Source organism: Elephantulus edwardii, unplaced genomic scaffold (assembly GCF_000299155.1).
Source record: "Elephantulus edwardii isolate Elephantulus edwardi_28Jun2011 unplaced genomic scaffold, EleEdw1.0 scaffold00030, whole genome shotgun sequence".
Classification (NCBI taxonomy): domain Eukaryota; kingdom Metazoa; phylum Chordata; class Mammalia; order Macroscelidea; family Macroscelididae; genus Elephantulus; species Elephantulus edwardii.
Genome location: NW_006399780.1, coordinates 3099654 through 3106467, shown reverse-complemented (window position 1 = coordinate 3106467; position 6814 = coordinate 3099654). Strand labels below are relative to the sequence as shown.

Below are 6814 nucleotides of genomic sequence, written 5' to 3'. Positions count from 1 at the left end.
AAGAACAGATAATACTGTTGTTGTGTACCATGGAGTTGGAACCGACAAATAGCTGGCCCTCCAGCAGGTTTTCAGAGGCAGTTAATCACACAGGACGAGATTGCCCATCCTTTTTCCCGCAGAACAGCTCATGGTCTCAAGCTTTGTGCCTTCAGGATTGCAGTGCAGCTTCTTGTCATTACCAAAGTACTGAATGGCAATGGTATCACTATGGAGACCAAGGTGGGCCTGATGCAGGCCATGGTTTTTGCAATCACTTGCTATGCATCAGAGAGCTGGACAATGACTAGGGAGGATAGAAGGAGAATTGATGTCTTTGAGCTGTGGTGTTGGAGAAGAGTATTGAATATACCGTGGACTGCTAAGAAAATGAACAGGTTCATCTTAGAGAGGGTTAAACCAGGCTGCTCCTTGGAGGTGAGGATTCTGAAGCTTCGTCTGACATACTTCAGACATGTTACAAAGAGGGACCAATCTTTGGAGAAGATTGGGAAGGTGGGGGGACAGTGCAAGAGAGGAAGACCCTCTATGAGGTGGATTGATTTAGTAACTGGGGTAATTAGGGTTAGATGTGTCAGAGATAGTGAGATTGGCACAGGATAGAGCAGGATTGAGGGCTGTTGTACATAGGGTCGCTATGAGTTGCAGGCAACTCGACGGCACATAACAACAAGAACAACAGTTAAAACTGAGCTTCAGGGATGTGAAGTAACTTACGCAAACGGACATAACTATACAAATTACAGAAGGAGACTGCTTTGAGGGTCTCATCCCATCTTGGGTTTCAAGGTTGCTACATTGCATAACTCCAAGAGCACCAAGCACCAGAGTCCTTTTTTACCTCATCTTCCTACACATGCAGAGAAAATTGCTGGCTGTGCCTGCCTGTCAATTTTACCCTTTATTTGCCTGGCTCTATTTTCACTTTAGATCGATTGTGAAAGGGGTGACCTTTTTGTTAAGGCAGCAGATTGGAAGCTTTTGGGCCTTAGACTTTGAGTTATCATGTGAAGACACATGGTTGTAGATCTGGAATTTCTAGCCTTACTAGATTTTCTCTTAAGAAATGTATAGGTACTGACAAGTGAGATGAATGACACGGCTAGTGAGTGTGAGGTCAGATTGCGGGATGTTTTAGATGTCTAGAAGTTTGAAATTTATAGATAGTAGTGAGGGTGATGTCATTAATCAGGGGAATCTTCTGAACAGTGCTCAGAGTTATAGGAACATTGTTCCTCAGTTCAATTTTTAACCTCGATTGCTATAAAGAGAGTTTAGAAAAATGAGACAAGTTATGTGGGACCAACATCAAGTTGATGAAAGATGATTAGATTTCATTAAAGAAGAAACAACCTAGAAGAACACATCATGTTTGATCAGTAAAAAAAGAGGAACCCTCAATAAGCTAGACTGGTATAACAGTCACAACACTAGGCTCACACATATTCATATTCTTGGAGATGATACAGAATTAGGCAGTATTTCGTTCTGTTACACAAAAGGCCACTGTGAGTCAGAGTTAACTTACAAGTAACGAATGCCAATAACAAAGAGAAGAAGCAGTAGGATCGAGGGAATATGGTTAAAATATAGAGCTCTTGTGATTATCTAATCTAGTCAGTTTTAGAAACTGCACAGACAAGGAGGCAAAAGGAGATAGGAGAATTCAATGTGGTTCTACCTAACAAATGAGAATGGTGGTATGAAACACAATGTGAATGAAGGATAGCATGAAACACAATGTATACAAACTTTGTTAGCAAACCAATAGAAAATAAAAAATTTTAAAAAATAAAAAATCATACTTCTAAAAGTTCCACTATAGATAAATCAAAGAATGATGGTGCTTTTTATGGAAGCCAAAAGGAGTGGTCGATTTCTCAACAAACAACTAACTGCTGTCAAAAAGGAACCGACTCAAAGCTAACTCTCCAGTGGGTATTTGTGGGCTGTAAATAGCACAGGAAGAGATTGCCCATTTTTCTCCCATGGAGCAGCTGGTGAATTTGAATAGCCTGCCTTTGAGTTGCCAATACAACTCCTTACCCATTTTTAAGGGAATAGAATTAGTGGAGAAAATTGAGCTAAGTTGTCATTAGATGGTAGAATATAGGAGCCTCTACCCTTGAGAATCTAATTTGCTGTGTTTGCTCTTATTACTTTGAGTCTAATGCCTCACAGCAATAATTTTAAGCATGTTTCTTGAGTACAGAATTGCAGTTTTCTTGTGCTTTAAATGGTTCCTTATAGAGATAGTATCAACTAGGTCTTCTCACAACTACAGGAAGAAATCCTTCTCCAGTGGGAGAGATACATAGACATAAGGCTAGATTGCTCTCTTTTTTACCCTTCCAAATTCTCCCATGTTATTTTATTGGTTTTCATACAATAATTCATTTATATTAGGTTTCATTCATACACATTATATTCCATGTAATCCCTCATTTACATTGTTTCATATAATCATTCATATATAGTGTATACCATATAATTACCACTGATTTATGTCTACTTTGACACCATCTTTTTACGTCTCAATTTATTCTTTCCTATTCTCTCATCCTCCTCACTATACACCCACTTCCCTCCCACTATACACCCACTAAACACTATTCTCCCAGTGATTTCCACCTTTGCCTCTTTCCACTCCCTTCCCCTTTTCTGTTTTGGACAACTATACACATATTACTAGTTATCTTTCTATTATTACAATGATCTTATGCCTTTTTTGTCCTTATGAGACTGAGTTAGTTCACTCAGTATAATGCTCCATGTTATATAGTATTTTACAAGATCATTGCTTCTAAGTGTTACTTAGTATTCCACTGTGTGAAAGTATCACTATTTCTCTATCCATGTATTGATGGATATTTGAGCCATTTTCATATTCTTACTATTGTGACTAACAGTGCTTTGAACCTAAGTACAAATCTCCTTTTGTACATATCTCCTTTTGTGCCCTTTGTGTACATATCTCCTTTTGTGTCTCAGTTTTAATTTCCTTGGGGTATTTTCCTAGTAGTGCAATTGCTGAGTCATATAGGATTTTTATGTTAAGTTTTAGAAATTTCCTAACTGCCTTCCAGAGTAGTTACATCACTTTACAATCCCACTAGCTTTGCATGAGAGTTCCAATATCCCCACATCCTTTTGAACATTTACTGTTTGCTGTCCTGTTAAGCTGGTACTAGGGTGAGATGGATGGGTCTGCGGGGTCTGGTGGCTGTCCTGTGAGGTGCCCAACTTCAGCCAGTCAGAGCCGAGCCTCTGTTTTGACCTTTCTGCCGGAACGGATGTCGCGCGCTTTTGGCGTCTCCCATTACCTGGGAAGATAGGGTGGGACCTCTCCAAGGTGCTGAAGAGCAGTGGTGTCTCTCTGGAGACTAAGGTGCATCTGATACAGGCCATGGTCTTCGCAATCACCTGTTATGCATCAGACAGTTGGACAATGACCAAGGAGGATAGAAGGAGAATTGATGCCTTTGAGCTGTGGTACTGGAGAAGAGTATTGAGAATACCATGGACTGCTAGGAAAACAAATAGATTTGTCCTGGAGAGGGTTAAACCGGGTGGCTCCTTGGAGGCAAGGATTCTGAGGCTCCGTCTAACTTACTTTGGACATGTAGTGAGGAGAGACCGGTCCTTAGAGAGGGACATCATGCTTGGGAGGGTGGAGGGACGGCGCAGGAGAGGAAGGCCCTCTATGAGGTGGATTGATTCAGTGACTGGGATAATTGGGATGGGAGTGTCAGAGACAGTGCGATTGGCACAGGACAGAGCGGAGTTTAGGGCTGTTGTACATAGGGTCGCTATGAGTCGCAGGCAACTCGATGGCACATAATAACAACAACAGGGTGAGATGGTATCATCTGATTGACAGAGATTCTAAGCATTTCTCATGTGTCTGTTAACCACCTTAATGTCTTCATTTGTGAAAAGTCTTTTCATGTCTTTTGCCCATTTTGTTACTGGGTTATCAATCTCTTATTTGTGGAGGTCCTGTACTATTCTATAGATTTTTTTTTTTATATGAGACCCTTGTCTAAAATGCCATTCCCCCCTCCCACCAGTTAGTAGGTTTTCTTTTCACTATTGAAAAAGGTTTTTGATGCACACTAGGGACTTAATTTTTAAAAGGTCGCATTTGTCAATTTTTTCCTCTCTTGGTTGTTCAACACTTTACTTAATTTCATGAATAAAAAAAGATGACAGAATAACTGGTGCCTTTGATCTGTGGTTATGGAGAAGAGTATGGAATAACCCATGAACTACTAAAACCACACACAGATATGTCTTGGAGAAGGTGCAGCCAGGCTGCTCCTTGGTGGCATAAGATGATGAAGCTTCATCTCACATACTTTGGGAATGTTGCTAGGAGAGGCTGTTCCTTGGAGAGGGATATCATGCTTGGGAAGGTGGAGGATTGGGAAAAGAGAGGAAGACCTTCAACCAGATGGATTGGCACAGTGACTGTAGCATTGAGCTCAAGGAGGTCAGAGATGGGGAGGATGACAGGATAAGACAGGGTTGCTAATAGTTGTACTCAACTCGATGGTACCTAACAATAACATCTTGTCATGCCAGTCTGACATCATTCTCTTTGAATATATGAGAGAATAGCTTTCTCAATTTTTTTCTAGAAATGAAAATTATATTCTTCCTATAATACTAATGAATACTAATATTAAAGAATACTGATTTGGTATCTACCTGATGTTTTAAATAGCTGCAAATCCACAGGAGATAAAGATAAAGATATTAGTTTTAGAACAGCTCAAACTCATTGTTGTGCCATTGAACCAACTCATAGCTCACCTCCATAGGTTTTTTTAGGCTGTAAACTGCTCAGGAGGAGATGGTCTACTTTTCTCCCAAGAGTACATGGTGGCTGCAAACTGAAAGAGAGAGTTAGCTGCCTTTGGGTTAACAGCACGAGACCTTATGGATGAAGCCACCAGATCTCCCTTTATTATTGTTAATACATGATAAAGATTAATGCAGCGATTTAGGAAAATTAATACAAGTAGGAAAACTGGTTAAAGTATGTTGACTAAAAATACTGTCACCGGCAATTTGGTTTAATGTATATTAGAATATGAATACACACAGGATATCTTTTCATAACATGACTAAGAACAAATTTTACATAAGAGGGTCAGCATGCTTTGTAGGGTAGAGGGACAGCACAGGAGGGGAAGACCCTTTATGAGGTGGATTGATTCAGTGATTGGGGTAATCGGGATGGGTGTGTCAGAGGCAATGCGATTGGCACAGGATAGAGCAGGGTTTAGGGCTGTTGTACATAGGGTAGTTACGAGTTGCAAACGACTCGATGGCACATAACAACAACAACAAAATTTGTAGCCACTATTTACATACAAAAGGGAAAAGTACAAAATCTATAAATTATCAGAAAAGGAGCAACAATACAGGAAACCAAGTACACTTTATATAAACTATGGAGCATAGTTAAAATGAAAATATGTGACTTTACTCTAAACTCCATTTTACAAAAGAAACTGAACATTTATTATGTGAGCTGCTAAGACTGCATGAATATGATGGTCTTGTCGTAATACTGCTCAGAACAACTTAGTATATCATACACTTTTAGTTTTTCACTGGAGTTGAGCTTTCTTTTGCTGTCTTCTTTAAGTGGTGGTAATTTGGCAAGATTTTCATCATAAAATCTGGCTGGAGTGTCTGGGGCCGCTCAGTCTGCATCCGACGAAGGTGGTCTGTGCTGTAGACAACTTTATTCTCAGAATGACTTAAAAAGTATTCAGGCTGCAGTAAGCACCATTGACCCAGCCTCTTGTCAGTCTAACATTCCTGCCTACATATGCTTTTGACTCAATAACAATATTATCTGCCATTTTCATGGCTTGAGAATAACAGCCAACTTCAAACACACAATTGGTGCTAATGATCATGGGTTTGGATTCTACATCTTCAGCATCAGGGGTGATATTATGAGGGTAAGCATTTATGATAAAGTCCTGTTCTTCTACTAGGTTACCTTCACCAATCACTGTCAGTCCAGCTTCTGCAATAATCTATGCTTTAGCATGGATCACTGTCCTAGATCCTATAGTTACATCAGCTCTGGTTTCACTTTCCACACACACAACTGCTCCAGGAGCAATCGTCACACTCTTCTGAGCCTTCTCCACCATGGTACAGCCCTGGTCTTGACCATCTTCTTGAGTTTCAGGCGCATAAGCAATTGGTCTTTGTTTTCCCAGATTTCCTTTCTGGTCTTCTCACACTCACCTTCTTTTTCTTTTTTTGTTTCTTTTTAAAAGTTATTTATTATCTTCCCCCCCCCCATTCATTCATTGTTACACATTTGCCTCCTTGCCCACTCCCCCGTTTGCTTTTCTCTTTGACAAGTAAAAAAAAATTCTTTCATTGTTATACACCCCTCCCCCTGCCAGTCCACTCCACTATGCAGGTTTCATTCTGGACTCTTGTCATGACAATAATATCTAATCATACATTCCTCCTAAACAGTACTCTCCCTCATCAGTTTCAATGTAATATATATTATTTATCCACTCTTAGTTTTTTCCCAGCTCTGATGTCAGTCCTGCCTTACAACAGTGGCATTATGCAGTATTTGTCCTTTTGTGACTGAAATATCTCACTCAGTGTCCTCCAGGGTCACCCATTTTGTTTAATATTTAATGAGTTCCTTGTTTTTCAATGTAACATGCATTCCATTGTGTGCATATACAACAGTTGCTCTATCCATTCGTTTGTTGATGGGCATTTGGGTTGTTTCCAACTTTCTGTATTGTAAACAAAGCCTCAA

General features: G+C 39.9%; 1 pseudogene; it reads right to left on the bottom strand.

The window, feature by feature from the left end:
- Positions 1–5610: 5610 nt before the first annotated feature.
- LOC102857611 lies at positions 5611–6176 on the bottom strand (annotated as a pseudogene).
- Between the last annotated feature and the right edge of the window lie 638 nt (positions 6177–6814).